The sequence below is a fragment of the Taeniopygia guttata genome, chromosome Z (genome assembly GCF_048771995.1).
Source record: "Taeniopygia guttata chromosome Z, bTaeGut7.mat, whole genome shotgun sequence".
NCBI classification, from domain to species: domain Eukaryota; kingdom Metazoa; phylum Chordata; class Aves; order Passeriformes; family Estrildidae; genus Taeniopygia; species Taeniopygia guttata.
Window position 1 is genome coordinate 40,763,991 of NC_133063.1, and position 16,319 is coordinate 40,780,309.

At 39.4% G+C, this 16,319-nt stretch overlaps 1 protein-coding gene across 1 annotated transcript in view; it reads right to left on the minus strand.

Moving 5' to 3' along the window:
- The window catches only part of LOC121468089 (urea transporter 2), a 293,033-nt gene that overhangs the window by 149,828 nt on the left and 126,886 nt on the right, over positions 1 to 16,319 (minus strand). The window lies entirely within an intron of this gene.

Here is a 16,319-nt window from a genome sequence, read left to right on the forward strand (position 1 = left end):
ATCCCAGCAGAGAGCTCATTATCTTAAAGTAGATATGTATTTAGTAAATGCACATGAGGAAAGCATATACTCTTTCCCATAGGTTAACCAAGAGGTCAGGTGAAATTTTTTTCCCATCAAATACCAAGAGATAAAATTTTGCTGCCTATTTTTTTGTGGTCATTAAAGAAAAGCACCTTCAAAAGACAGCACAATATGTCCTGAAGTGTTTATCTGAGAGAAGCAGGATGGCTCCCATTGCAGTGGCCAAGCTCTGTAGTGGAACCCCAGTAAATCAGAGTCAAAAGTCTGAAACTACTGGGTTTAACCAGAATGAGGCCTGCCCATCTAAATCCAGGAAAAAAACCTTAAAATTTATACTTTATTGTGTTTCAGAAGATCAGAAAAAAATCATGGGAAAGCATCAGGATGGTTATTAACCTGTTAATGCCCACGACAGGGAAACAGTTTGTCCTACATCTGCATTTGACCCTCTTGGCTGCCCTGAGTTAGCTTTGTTGCAGCTCTCTTTCCTGCTCAGGAAGAAAGACACATTTTGCTCTTTAGCTAGATTTTTTGTTCAGATAAGGATATTGCCTGAAGAAGCTGCAAGACTCTATATCTCCCTTTCCAGATCTGATTCCAAATTAGAGGTGTTTTTGTTTCCAAGCTACTCCTTAATTAATACAAAAATTAAAATATATATCAAGTAACTGTAGACCCTGCTTAGAGATAAGAAAGAATTCAGCATTTTATGGATCCAGGCTCCCTTCCCCCATCCTGCTAGATATTCACATCTCTAACACGGAGACCTCTGGTTCACCTTTGAATCACTTATGTTCTCTTCACCATAGCAATCAGCTCAGTCCTACATAAAGTGTAAAGTGCTGACATTTTCAAGCAGCCTAATGTTTCTTGCAGTCATCTAGCAGCCTTTCAAATGTAGAATCCTAGATGCCCTTGCTTTCCTTAATCAGCTAGTGGTGAAAAAGAAAAATGGAATAAAAGGACTTCATATATCCTCTCCTCCCTCCCTCCTGCAATTTGCTGTCTGTCCAAATGAATCCCCCCACATTCCTCCCATTACACAGATGCAGTGAGATCTCTGAGCACAAATGTTGTAAACCTCAACATAACTTCACCAATTCACACTAAGGGAAATAAATTTAATTCACTCAGCTCCTCATCATCTTACGGCTCCTTTAGGGCTAATCATCTGTATTAACTTTCTCTGGAGTCTTTCTAATGCCTAAGTACTGCTGACTATTTTGTAGCCAAAATGCATGTGGCAAGAGAACAAATTGCCCAACAGTGGATTTCTTTTCTACAACAGTGGTTTTACTATTTAAAATGAAAGGATCAGGTCTGGAGTGGTCTTTGTTTAGGACTTGGATGGCAGGTTATGTGGCTGACTACAACAGCTTTGTGCTGGAATTTGTAGTAAATAATTCTTTCCTGAGTAAAATTGTTTGGCGTTTTCACAACCAGGTAAATTTTATTTCTATTCAAGAGCCACAAATAAGAAGATTAATTTTAAGAAGAATCTCAGTAAAACAGTTTCTGGAGTTACCAAATTTTAATAGTTAAATGGCTTTTATTTTCTTCTTTTATTTTTTTTTTCTTAGTTGCAATAAGTGCAGTTTTTAGTAGCTGGCTTTGAATGCTGATAAAAGCTCATGCTTGACTTCAAGCTTGACTGAGATGTGCTTCTTTGAGATGCTACATAATGTCAACACACTGTTGTTCAAGGCTGTGGATTCAAATTCTTGCTCTTCCACAGATTTAGTATGTTTTTCTGAGTAAGGACTTTGAAGTACTGCTGACCATACATTTTTTTCTTTAGAGTCTGCTTAACATTCTCCAAGGGACAGGGGTTGTTAGCATGTATTTATATCAGGATGTGAATTGCATCCTACAGAAATCAGCAGAATTTATTTTCCTGCTTGTTGACTCTTCACACCTGCCTCGCCTTTCTTCCCCTTGACCTGTCATATTACCCTTTTTGATCTGCGACCCTCAATCACCATGGACAGTTGAACTCCCAGGATTAATCCTCATCCTCTGGTCTTTTTAATTCTGTTCCTTCATTGGTACAAAGTGTTGTTTAGACATGTTTCTCTGTGATATGTCATCACCAGTGTTAAATCTGCATGGCAAAACCACAACTTGACACCTACCTACTTCGTTCCTTTTCCTCATGGTTTCTGGGCCCTAAAGAGAATACATTTCTAATGGACATTTATCTGTTTTAATTATAGACTTTTTTACCCCATCTGATTATCGACTTCTGATCTGGAACCTCTTCTGAGTCAGCCACTCACTTTTCCCTCTGAGTTTATGTTGCATCTGGGGATATGAAACTTCTACTTTGGGTTAAACTCAGATGTGTTCAGTAACACCTTGTGAGGTATCAGCAGTTTTCAAACAGACCAAGCTAAAAAACCTTCCCCTTCACTAGAAATCTGATAATTCCTTTTTTTTCTGTTTTCACATGGGGACATTCCAAGGTTTCAACAAAGACAGAACAAAAGCTAAGTTAAAAACAATGCCAAGAGGTGCTTGCCTGCAGTAAACAAGGGTATATCTATCTGTTTTGCAGTTCTGGGTGGAGATAGGAGATGGGTGTAACATCCCTTTCCTTTCCAGCTACCCTACTTTCAGTGAAAGGAGAGTTTTCCCACAGACCTTTTCATTCTGGAAAACAAGCAGGAAAGATTTGGAACAGCCCCATCATCCTCCTTTCATAGCTGGAGAAATGCAATGTTTAGTCCTAGTTTTCAAACTGCCTAGTTGTCCCATTTTTTTGCTTTCCTTCACTTTAGATTCAATATTATTTTTTTAAAATCAAAAATTCATTCCAGTTATTAGAGATATTCTTCCAGCTGATCATGTAATTCCTGTCTAATGGTCTTGATCAGGTTTTTCCTTTCACAACAAAAAATCTGTTTGGGGGCTGAAGAAATTTTGAAAATATATGCACTCAGTTTTAGAAACTAGAATTTCTTTTGAAGTCTCTAAATTCCCAACCAGTTTTCACTGCAGAGACAGGTTTCCAGAGCCAGTGGGAGCTGAGCCTGGCACACCAAACAAGATTCTCACTCTTCTCTCTAGAGGAAGAGTTGCAACACAGGCTAAGTGTTTGGGTTTCCAGACACCAAACTGCAAAATTGTGGCTACTGGCATCATTTGTGCCTTTCAAATTTCATCCAGCAATCAATCTCCTTATATCATCAGCTAGAAGAAGAGAGTTTGATGAACAATCATGACTAAGGGTGTAAGTGGGAAAAAGGAAGATTGACTGTTTGGCTCAGACACAGAAAATCTGTACATGTTGTAAAGGGTGTGTGGTAGTAGACTTAGGATTTTTTTCTTTTATCACCCAATGCAGCCCTATACCTTTATCCTTTTCCTCCTGCAATCTCCAGATGATGTCAGTGCTGCTATAAATGATATTTCAGCTTTTTATAACTTCAGACACCTAGATTACCTCCCCAGCATCTTTTTACTGCTGAGTGTAGGTAAAAAAAAGAAAAAGACGTTTTTAAAAATGTGTTTCCCACTCATCAGGTTCAGTCTATTTCAATAAAAGAAGTGAGTAGAAAAAGAAAGGCAACAATGATTACTCGGCAACTTTCATATGCTTTGGGTGAAGGATTATATTTTGCTAAACCTTCCATGAAAATAAACCTCAGGAAAACAAGAGTGCTTTACAGAGGTATAAGACTCTTTCATCACTGATCAACGATATTTTGGCTTCCTCCAATTTCTTCAATGCCTCTCTCCATCTTCAACAGGGTGTATCATTCTGAGTAATTTTGCTTTTTTTTGGCCTTTTTGCCTATCGATTTAGATCCACCAGAAAGTCTGGGTTGCAATGATATTTTTATTTGTTTTTCTACTAAAATACACCAGAAAGTCTGGGTTGTAATGATATTTTTATTTGTTTTTCTACTGAAATTGTGGCCCATGTTTGATGGGTAAGTCTAGAATGATGAAAAGAAAGGAAAGGTGAAAACAAAAATATCTGGAATAAAGTTTTTTAGAGGAATTGTAGAGGCTGGGACAAGAGAGAAGTCAGGAACCCTATTTTTCATGAGCATATACTTCCAAGTTCATGCCAACAGCTGCCCTCTCTGATGCTTTTTTATTTTGAATAGCAGGAATTTGAGATATTTATCTGGAATTTGCTTTTTGAGGTGAAGAGGTAAAAAGAGGGAAAGCAAACTGTCCAATTTCTGAATCACCATCAGAGCAGGAGCACCTGATGGCTCCTTGTCACCATTGACTAAGAGGAGCCCATGGTGGCTGCACTCCTAATTTTGGCACTTTGGCTTACTGGCTACGGCTGTCGGGAAGGCACCCCAGATAATGTCCTCTTTTCCACCTTCTTCCATTAGTGCTTAAATGAGCATAGGTCCAGCAGCTGTACTAGCAGGGTCACAAATTACTTAAATGTGCTGAAAAGGAAGTGTAACAGGGAAATACTAAATGATCCTGTCAAGCATCGTTATCACGAGGAACTCAATAGGTGAGACATGGCTAATTATACCATCCTGTTCTCAGCCTTCAAGCTGACTAGAAATTTGCTTTGAGACTAAGAATTTGATTGGATTTGTGAAAAAAGAAAAAAAATGTATCAAATAGTCTCCCATTGGCCCACCCTTTATCATTTCTAAGCAATTATCTTTCAGCCAGGCAGGAGACTGGTTTCTGTCTTTCCATTACACAACCCAAAATCTCATGTTCAGCCCTTTTGACACAGACCTGCATATTCTCAGTGATGATGATATTAGTTATTTACTGGTGAGACCCTACTTCTGAATGGATAGGATTTGTGCTGCTTATTAAGGGAGGAGATTTGGAAATAATCAGTAATCTGAATATCTTTTACCAACCTTGAGGGGGACAGGACATGAAATAGGAAGATAAGCTGTGTACTTAAGTTGGTCAAGTATTGTCCAGATGAATTGTCACTGGAAGTGTTCAAAAATGTGTAATCTAGCACTTGAGGATATGGTTTAGGGAGCTGGCAGTGTTAGAATTGGCTGGACTCAACATTAGAAGCTTTTCCAACCTTAATTATTTCATGGGTTTCTGATTTCAACACTGGAAAGTGTTGATTCAAGGTCATGAAATGTGCCTTCAGAATGTTTGATGTCACTGAACATTTTGACCTGCATCCAGTGGGGCTGAAGAAGAAATGCAGGCTTCAGGGAATTCCTAAGTCACTGACTCTGCAAGCAACCAAAGTCTGTGAGATACAGGTACATGGGGTAAATGTGGGTGTACAGAAAAAAATGTTCCCTGTACCACACAGGATTAGATCTCTACTGTAAAATGACCTGCAAGAGAACAAAAAAACCCACTCCATCATCTCCAGATATGACTCTTGAAAATCCTGCTTTTGGGATAAGTCAGCATCAACAGAATTACCGTTAGTAATATTAGCCAATATTAGCCCTTTTTTATTTCTGACAAGCATTCACTTCATCAATTTAAAGGAAAAGTCAGTGGAAAAAGGGAGGAATGACTCAGTTCCTATTAATGTCCTCTTTGTCTTGTACCACAGATGGAATTCATATAGATAGCTAAAACATCAAAAGGTAGAAAATACCAGCGAGGATAATTACATTGTCATATTTTTATATGAAAATTATTTTTCAGGCAAATGTTGACTGTTTGGAGAAGTTGAAAATAACTATAAATACATCCTTCTGCATGTCATGGAACAAAACAATTTTAAAGTTTAAGCCCCATTATTTTAGAAGAGCCATTTTTTTCAAGTAGATGGCAATTTTCTTCCCCTCCCCCAGCCCACATTATTCAGTAGCTATTCACCTCTCACAATTTTCTTCTAGCCTGTTCTTTAGAATCCAATTGCAACCTTTAAAGTAGTCATCTACTTCTAATAGAAATCTCCACAACCAGCTCTTAGAGCCACTTTTCCAAACTCTTAATAAATTGCCTCAGGTTGTAGAGTTAGTGGTGACACTAAGTGGGGGAGGCCTTTCATGAAATGTTCTGAACCTCAATTCTCTTCTCACCCTTTCTATTGTCCACTGCTGCGTGTTTTTTTGCAGATCTCCAACAATTGCACAGTCAAGTGGAACTGATGACTTTATTCTCCTGCAACAGAAGTTGGGACATTTGCCAGATAAGTGGGTATGAGAAGGGGCGTGTAAATGGGATCAGCTGAAGTAGAACTGGATCTTGAAAGAGTAGTAAATACCCAGATCCTGCAAAGTACTTTTCCTGGCAAGAATGATCTCTTAAGAGAGAGAAAGAGGAAATCAGAGGGTTACTTGTGTTACTGATCTTGCCTCCTGCTACTTTCTCACAATGGGTGTCTGCAGTTGACTGGAGGTTTTTGAAAGCCAGGTGGGCATGGCAGCACTCAGAGTGCTCTGCGGGCACACTCCTCGTGGAAGTGCTGGAAGGAGAGGCGACCTCAGGGGAGGCCAGAGCAACACCTGTGAAGAATCTTAAGTGTGTCCAAGTGCCTATCTGAGATGCTGGAGAGAAATGATTCAGGACAGTAAGTCTCAGGTAATTACTGGCCTCTCTGATACACAGCCCTTGACATAAAGGAGCAATAATTCTATGGGCTATATTTGATTGCAAGTTTCTTCAGAACACATAAAATGGCATAAGATGGGCACTCAGGAATAGAGTATCAGAAAATCATGGACTAGTTGGTGTTGAAAGGGACCTTAAAGCTCATTTCAACCCCCTGCTGTGGGCAGGGACACCTTCCACTATCTCAGGCTGCTCCAAGTCCCATCCAACCTGCCTTGGACACTTTCGGGATCTGGAGGCAGCCACAGCTGCTCTGAACATCCTGTGCCAGGGCCTCCACACCCCCTCAGCCAGCAATTCCTTCCCAATGTCTAACCTAACCTAGCCCTCTGTCAATATTAGATAAGAGAAATGTTTTTCTAAGATGACTGTGTTCTGGAACAAAAGGCTATATGATGCCACAAAAGAAGCTGCTGTCCTGCTAAAAAGTTTATGGGCATGGAAGTTCTCAAGTGTGTGTAAGTACCCAATATTGTCATTAGGAGGGAAAATGCAGCCCTGAGCAACTAAGCAGGGGAATTATCAAATAAAGAAGGGAAACAATGTTCCTTGGTAAGGAAAATGGTATCTTAGTGCTGGTTTCTACGCTTTAAAAGAGTTTGTGTTTGAATCCAAAAGCAACCAAAGAAACATAGCAAGCATGATTCAGAGCGGGGAAAACCTGTCTCACCACCAGAAATTTAGGAAGTTCAATCTATCCAGTTTATCCAGGAGTATACCAAGAGCTGAATTGGTCATGATCTGCAAATATCTCCGTTAGGAAGAGATTTTAGAAAACAGACAATTTTTAAATTATGGAGAGTAAAGCTTAATGAGATTTGGTAGTCTGAAACAAAGCTGTTGTGAACTCAGAATAGGAATGCAGCATACATTTTTAACTGTGAAGATAATTAAAAATTGAAACTGTTTAACTGAGAGTATGGAAGACTTTCTGTCACTTGAAAATGAGGTAAACTATTATTTAAACTCAATTAAGTTCCTGGTGCAGACATAGCTACAAGGTTTTGTGGTCTGGTGTTGTGACATCAGATTGAAGGCTATGACTATCTCTTCTAAATTATAATTTTTCATTAATCATTTCTGTATCAAAGGGATACCTCTTTAGAAAGGCCAGGAATTACTCTGAAGACTGCAATTAAGAACACTACATTATCACATATTTAATTCTATTAGAACATGAATGAGCTATAACATTTAAAAGGCTTTAAGAAATAAAGCCCTCTGCAATGCTCTGGGCTTCCTAATTTTGTCCTGAGTAGTCAACATTCACAGATTCATCTTCTGCTTTGTTTAGACATCATCAGTCAAGTGACCTGACCTCCGAATTTCACCTTCAGGAACAAGAGAATGGGAAACCTTCTTCTGTTCCTTTGCTATTCTCTGGGATCAAAGCCCCATCTCATCTGAAGGGACAAAAGAAGTGTTGGCAAGACTTTTTTTTTTGTTTGTTTGTTTTAAAGCAGTCTTTTAAAGAATCTCATGACAACCGTGCTATCTTCCATGCCAGCTTGTCCATGAGGATGTTAGTCACCTGACAGACAAAAAAAAACCTTTGAGAAAATGCTCACTTGGTCATAGAAGGAATAAAAAACCTGAAATGTATGCTGCTGACAGATCATTAATGGTGCAAGGAAGAAACTGAGGGCTTGTGTATGAACTCTGCCTCATGGCTGTAACTGTATAGACCTGAGGAAAAGCAAATTGAAAAAAAAAAAGCAGTGCACAACTATTGATGAGGGAGATGTTCATTCTTCATCAGAAATACTGCAGGGTACAGCAAGTCACTGAGATCAGCAGGACACAGGGACTTACACTTAGGAATACAAACCTGTGCTTGCTTGAGGAATTACTTATATCACCCACAGCTTGAGAAGCCTGCTGCCATTCATGCAATATTAGAGTGAGGCATGAAAGAAGTTGTGTATTTATCATTATTCCTCCAAGGAATACTTTCTGCAATATTGAGTCAACCCACCACCAAATCTGTACTGACCTGAGAGAGTGCAGTACTTTGTAGGTTTTTCTCTGCAAGATCAATGGGGTCTAAGGAAAATCTGCAGGGTATTTCTGCCCCTCCCAGGCAGGCCACTGCAAATATTCCTTTCTTAGTGTTGCTCCAGGAGAAGAGAAGCACAGAAAATGTATGGAGCCTTAAGAACATCTTGCAAACAATTTTTTTGGGAGTAAAACAATGACTCTCACTGCAGTAACAAAAAATCTGAAAGGCCTACATGAACAGAAAAGTGTCACAAGCTTCTTCTGCACCTACTGAAACTCTCTGGATCTTCAGAAACATTGAATTAAATGCAATACTGTATTTTAACAAAATTAAGAAATCTATAAACAGAGATGTACAGAATTTCCAAAGGTTATACAGATTAAAAAGTCGATTCTCTTCTACCAAAAGTGAAGCTATTTGGATCAGGATGAACCTGCATGCTGCATCTGTGTTCAATTTCAATGTTAGATGACTAGACAAGTGAAAAAAAAAAGCCAAACAATGGTGAAAGGAAAGATGTGGGTTTTGTGTTAGAAGATGAAATACACTTTAAAAGTTCTTTTTTCATGAAGAGAAGGCTTAAGAAGAACCTTTCACTACACCACAGGGGAAACAATCAATTTTTTTCAGACTGGACCATATAATTTCCATTGGATTAGGATATTTGTTTTAAGTAGTTTGGTCTCTAAACCAATATGCAGGCTTATTTTTTCCCCCCTTGGCAACTCTGCAAACTTTTGTCTCTGAGACCTATGTACTTGGTGTGGTTTTCACCTCCTGCAGTGGGTTGAACTCCTGTCTAGAAGGGACAGAGTCAATGTGCCACAAAACCAACATGCAAAACCATTCGGGGCTTGTGTGGCTAAATGAGTCACTACCCAAAGTCTGCTTTCTACTGTACTTGGTGAAGGCAGCTTCCTTTCCCCTGTGTTTATGAGAATGAATTACCTTGAGGTCTTACAAAAAGCTGTGGCATGTTCTTGCTACCCGCTGGGCAAGTGAGAGCAAATGAAACCACACTTGATTTTCATAAGACAGATAATTATCATCAATTGGGTAACTCATAGCCACAAAACTGCAACTGAACAAAGCTGTGGACTCTGGAGGCGTCCTCTGGCTCTAAGACACAGTGATTCTTATACTTCACTCAATTTAAACCATCCTGAAATGAGAATAGGTTTCCCTATCCAGGAGAGAAACAAACCTACATTTGCAGCTTTATGGTAAGACTGTTATTTGCCCCCTATAATTTAATCATTTTTTCATATTTTTCTTGTACAGCTTGCCTGAGAAACTCTCCCCTTGTCAAGACAATGTCAAAAATTAGATAATATTATCTTCTTCTACCCCCAAGCACCCAAAGAAACCATCATTCCAGTCCACACAATTCAGTCTTGATAAATCAGTGTTTTCAATAGGAAATTGGTTACATGACAAATTTTCAGCTGGTTCTAATAAGAATTGGCAAAGGCCAGAGTGTGAAGACAACTTGCTTTCTCTTAGGGCATTTCCCCTTCCACTGAGATATCTCTGGACACCCATTATTGACTTTCAGTTGCTCTTCCATCTGGTGACATCAAAACCTCCCCACAGGAAACACCTGCCCAAGCTGGAAAAGGCGGTGGGAAGTTTCTCATGGTGCTATGGGACAGTTTGAACAGAGAAGGAGATCCAAGATATTTTAATCAATTTTTGGGCTTTTTCTTCCTTGGTCTGCCTTGCTCTGTGTCCAAGGTCTTGAAAGAACAGCCCCAGCTTGAGCTGAGTAATTTGCAACTCAGCTGCAGCTGCCAGCAGTAAAAACTCAATGGCAACCTTCATCCTGGAAGCCTCCATAAGGGATGTGTGGAAATCAGCAAGGAAGTGAGTCACAGAGTGGACACATCCATCAGCCTCTTATTGTTCATAATCAACATCCCAAAATCAGCTCATTCTTGTGTTGCATTCCGTCTTAACATTGATACAGGACAAAACAGATTCTTCCAATAACGCAGTCAATTATCAAAATTAAAAAGTGGGTCCCCAAAATTATTATGACATTCCTCAAAAGCAAGAAGGATTGTGAAGAGATTAATTACTGCTGAAATTCTTTGGAAGAGAGACCTTAATTTTTATTAATATTTTTGAAATATTACCTGGTCATTGAGATACTCGTGGACAGGATTATTCTTTCTCGTTTATGAGAGAAAATTACGGAGCTGATTCACTGGTGAGAGGAGGAATAAAAGAGAGAAAACTGAAGTCATTAGGAGGAGGAAAGGTCTATAATCTATATGTGTCCATGAATATACCTGTTGTACATTGTGGGGAATACAATGATATTCTTGGATAATACAATTTAAAAAGAAAAAATAAAAAATTTTTTACAGACTGCAGCAACAAATTTTGGACCTTGAAGCCATGGGGTGTGGCAAATGCTAGAACATGTGTTGACCTAACCATTAATGTTCCTAACTAATCCTGCAATACCTTTCATTGCAGAGTAACAGTTTGGATTCAAAAACTGGTTTGGTTTCAGTATTATTATACAGTGTTTTAAGGGAACAGAGGCAAAAGAATTTGTTTTCTGCCTAATGATAGGTTTTGAGACAATTTAGAAATTATCCTTGCAGCTTGGATTGAGGACCCTTAGAGAGAAGATGTGTGTGTTCTGCACATCCGTGTCTATACTTTAGGCTTTTGGATAGAAGGCAAACAACTGAGCTTGCCCAGCATGATGTATCCATGTAGCAAGCATTGTCAGTGCTGATTTCTCCATGACCGGGAGGACAACCTGCAAGGCTCTCACATCTGCTACTGCTCACCACATCAGCAGCAATATATCACTTGTTTCCCCATCAGCAGTGCTTTGACCTTGCTGATGGCTTTGCAGATGGATGTTTTGTCAGTTTAGACTCTGGTACATTTCCAGAGGCTTTTGCTTCCAGCCGTGTCCCTTTTCTTTAAAACCATGTCTTGTGCCTAAAACCAGGAAAATTCCAATACTTTACATTGATTCTTTGATAATTTTGACAGAAGAACTAATGGCTCTTTTTTTCACATTTAAATTGACAATAAGCACAGCATTACCTCCTATAAAATCAGTTTTGGATCAAGAATGGAACTCCAAGGATAAGTTACCATGTCAGGTTTAGCATCCTTTGTTCCCTATCCATCTTTCCCCAGATGCATTTTTTTCTGTTAGTCTCATCTGCATACTCTGTCTATTTCAGATTATCTCTGGTTCTGAAATACTCTCACTAAGTTATGAAAGGGTCAACTTCTTCTCTAATTTTTGCTACTGACATTCTCTGGAGATCATTAGGATAACACCAGATTTATTCCAAAATAGTGAGCATGCTCGGCAAGCTCAGTTGTTTGCCTTCTATCCAAAAGCCTGTCATCACCAGGTGACACATAGTGCTTTTTCCCAAGCTCGGGATAAATTCATGTCAGAGCTGTACTTTCTTCTTCATTTTCTCAATTTTACTTCATGTGTCACCTTTCCCATCTGGAAACAGATCCTAACTGAGCTAAACCCTCACAAGACTAGATGGAGAAAGAATCTTTCAAGTCTACCAATAAACTAGAAAATGGCTTTGTCTTCCAGGGATTTGGAATCATTTCAGGAGGCATAAAGGTTCATATTATCTCAAATTGAAAAGCATTTATTTTAATAGTATTTTCACTCAGTTTGGCAGACAAACTAGAAGATTGTAGCCTTTTATAGATATTGTTATAAATCAGAACTGTAGAAAATAAGGTGTAGGACGAATTACTTCAGGCCATAAAAATTCCTTCAAAGAAATACTCCTTGTGCCTAAATCTCAGATTGCTTTCTCAGTATAAAATTTTTTCTTAACATTTAATAACTGTCTAAGCACTGAAATATGAAGAATTTCTTGTGGTACATTCTACTCATATTTTGGATTTTTAGACTTTTGAAAATTTTAATTATGCATTTTTAATTTTTCTTTAAATTAGAGCATCTATTCAAGGCCATTTTCTACTAGAGACCTCCAGAGAACTTTCATACAGTTTCTTTAGAACTTCACTCACCAATGGAAACAAGTGGTTTTCAAGAAGGATATCATGATGTAATATATGAATGCTATAGCAATCATGAAAAAGGTGACATTGTAAAAATATGGTAATTTTTTAACATGGCTAAGAATTTCAGCATCAATTTTCCTGTAAAAGTAGCAGTCCTCTCCCCATTACTGAAGAAAAGATATATAATTTAATCTCTTAACAAGCTTTGCAGTGAAAATTACAGAAAAACTCAAAAATTCTGTGAGTTTTTGAGCTTCAGAGTTCTGCTCAGCTCTCTGAAGACTGCAGGTTCCTTGTTAGCCCTGTGGGCTGGTGATAGGTCACGGCAGCTAGAGGTTGGAACACAGCTTGACCTCTGTGATAGAGCCTGATTTTGGCACATGATGCTCAACAAATTTCAAAGTTTTTGTGAAAGTGCCATGGAACAACATGTACTTTACACCCATCAAACAACCATAAAATATTTATAATTCTGTAGTTAGCTCAAGAATAGATTGACTGTATAAAAATCAAGTCAGTAATAGAAGCAAAGTATTGAGTCACCTAAGTTGATAAAAATAGCTCAGCCTTCCCTCAGAAATGGTTTCTAAGCTAAGACAAGAGTCTGGATTTGGTGGTATTGATATTTAAATTGTACTTTGGGAGTTTTTAATCTGATAATAATGGAAATCCATTCAGCTTCCCAATGTTATGACATTTTTTTCTGTTTGTCCTGGGAACAGAAATTGGATCTCTTTTGATGCCGTTTAGAATTTGCCTTTTTTTCTTTTATATGCCCTCTGTGTTCTTCACACATATATTTGTAACTCTGTCACTTATTGTATTACTAGCTAGTTTTCCCAGTGCTTTTCCATGGCCTTTCCCTAAGCAGAAAGACAAAATAAATTCCAGAGTCCAAGCCCCAGGAGGTACAAGGCTCCAGTTCTGTCTTGGTTCTTCCTGGGAGTTAAGGCTGAGAACAGCCCTTCAAGACACATTTTCATGGGCAAAGTACAACCAGTGCTGAAGGGGGGACTGCAGAGAAGGGGCTTGACCTGGGGGAGAATTGCATCACCATTTGTCCTAATTGGTAACTGTTATCAATTATGCTAATTTCCTAAAACCTATAAAAATGTAGTCACCCCTGGAGGGGGAATGGGCTTTTGTGGACATCTTTCCATAATTGTTCCTGAGGGCCTTCATTAAAGATCCTCTTTTATATTACCACCTTACTAAAATTAACTCGAGTTTCATTTCCAGGTTGGGAGAAAGGTGACACTTTAATATCCAGATGCTTCTCATCACAATCAGAAAAATATAATCAGAACTAGCCTAATTGCTTTTTTCATCAAAAAAGGCCACAGGGTAAAAATTTATGCAGGTGGCTTTTCCTTGCCATTTAGGCAGAAAATAAGCATGCTTTCACAGAACCATACACACACAAAATTACAGAATCACAGAATGGTTGGTGTTGAAAGGGACCTTAAAGCTCATCTCATTCTAACCCTTGGCTATAGACAGGGACACCTCCCACTATCCCAGATTGCTCCAAGCCCTGTCCAGACTGGCCTGAGACACTTCCAGGGATGGGGCAGATGCAGCTGCCCTGGGAAACCTGTGCCAGGGTGTCATAACTCTAATACACTTCACTTGATCAGGGGAAGCAGATAAGAATTCTGTTAAAGAAAAATAAAATAATTTTTAATTAAAAGAAAAAGTATTAGTTAATTATTTTTTAATTGGTATAAGTACTGTAGGAGAAGCTAGACAGGCAGATTAAAAAGAACATGTATTGCTCCTATATGATATAGCCTGATGTTTCATAAGAACATTTTTAGTTAAACTTCTAAACCATAGGCATCTCTTCAATTATTTTCACACAGCAGAAGACCTCATTCCCAGTTGAGGGCCTGTGTAACTCACAGGTACCTCACAGTCCTCTTGGACAGAGTTTCTGAAGAATCAGAGTGCATAAGCAATGACTGCTGCACTTGAAACAGCCCTCCACCAGCTCCAGCGAATGCGTTCAACAGATCAAGAAGTCAAGAAGTTAATTCCAATGTGTCTCCTACAAGTGATTCCTTGTTTGAACAGCTGCTTTGCCTTCTAGAACAAGGGGTGATGAAAAGCTGAAGAACAAGTAAGAAGCTACAGCAGGTGACTCATTGCGGGATTTGTAATTTTCTCTTCTTCCCTCCCCATTCACCCCCCCCCCCACCCTGCACGTTCCCCTTTTGTCCTGCGACCCAGCCCACCCCTCCCCCCTCCCCCCGCGGTCCTTTGTCCCGATGCTGCGTTCCCTTGTCCTTCCCCCTCACCACACGATCCAGTCCCTGCCGCCCCCCCCCCCCACCCCGTCTTTCCCATCGCTGCTCCTGCCTCCCCGGGGTCTCCAGGGTTTCCCTGTCCCTGCCTTCTCCCCATTGGCCGCAGCTCAGGTTCCCCCCTGCCCCCGGCACGGGGTATAACTGACCCCCGGTCAGTGCCCCGGGGTCTCGGGAACACGCTTCTACAATAAACACGTGTTTGCACCTGAGCCCCGTGTCGCCATTTCGTCTGTTCCTGCGCTAGAACTGAGCCTCACAGAGCCGAAGGGGGAAAAGCGGCCACTGCCTCTCCCCTCCTCCCGCCATGCTCTGGCAGGCACCTGCCCGGAGCTGGTCTTGCATGGCAGCAACTCATCATTTCAGAAGCTGCAGAAGTATAACAAAATAAAAGTGTTTGACACACAGCTGACCCCAGAAGGATTCATCTTCAACCTTAATTATGTGTATCAGCTGTATATTTAGGACTAGTGTACGTACAACAGAGTGGGAACTCAGAAATCAACTGCCTTATAAAACCAAATAATCCCATAATTTTTTCTCTACATGTATTGATTTGCTCAATTAATGGAATCTACCTTTGGATATATAAACTGGTGTTTGTTTTTCCTTCCATACCTGCTTATTAATAAAGAAAATTTCGAGTATTGCAAGGGAAGGAATGTATGAAGGTACATAGTGTCAGTGAGCTGCATATCTAATTCCCTGAAGGTCTTCTCAAATATGAAACAGAGACTTTAACAAGGCCTCATGCAGGCTGTCACAAAATAAAAAAAATAATCCAAAAGATCCATGGATTTGTGCATGAAATCCAGCCTATTTTTTCAGCCAATTGTTTGTGAATACTGGTGAAGAAGGAGGCACTCTTCATAAGGCAATCACAAAGTTAGCATTTAGTGCTCACGAATTGTATTCAGAAACCTACATCTCAAGAGATGTAAAAATATAAAGAGAGGTCTATGTGATTAATCTGTAAGATTAAATTATCTAAACTGACATTTTGCACCTCTTAAAGGCAGAAAATGCCTACTTGTTATGTCTAGTTTAAGAAAAAACCTTGTGCTTGGCCAAATAACTTCCCACAAAGTACTTGATCTGGATTTGAAGCCATCCAGCAAAAATACATCTGACTGAATATTGCCACCTGCAATGTATATGTCTCCATCTCAGCTTGTAAACTGGGGACAAAAGTAGAAATGTATGGGGAAAAGTGCAACTCATTCTGCAACAAACAATTAACATGGATTAAAGACATGGTGCCTATTTCCTGACAGGGTGCCCATTTCAAAACCATGGCAATCTTTCCAACAAGTCAAGCAAGTTTTGATTTGGGTGGGGTGGTTATGAGAACCTGTAGTACGACACAATTTAAAAACACACCTATGGCAAGACTGCACATTATTTAAACTGATCCTATCTATTACAGAAAA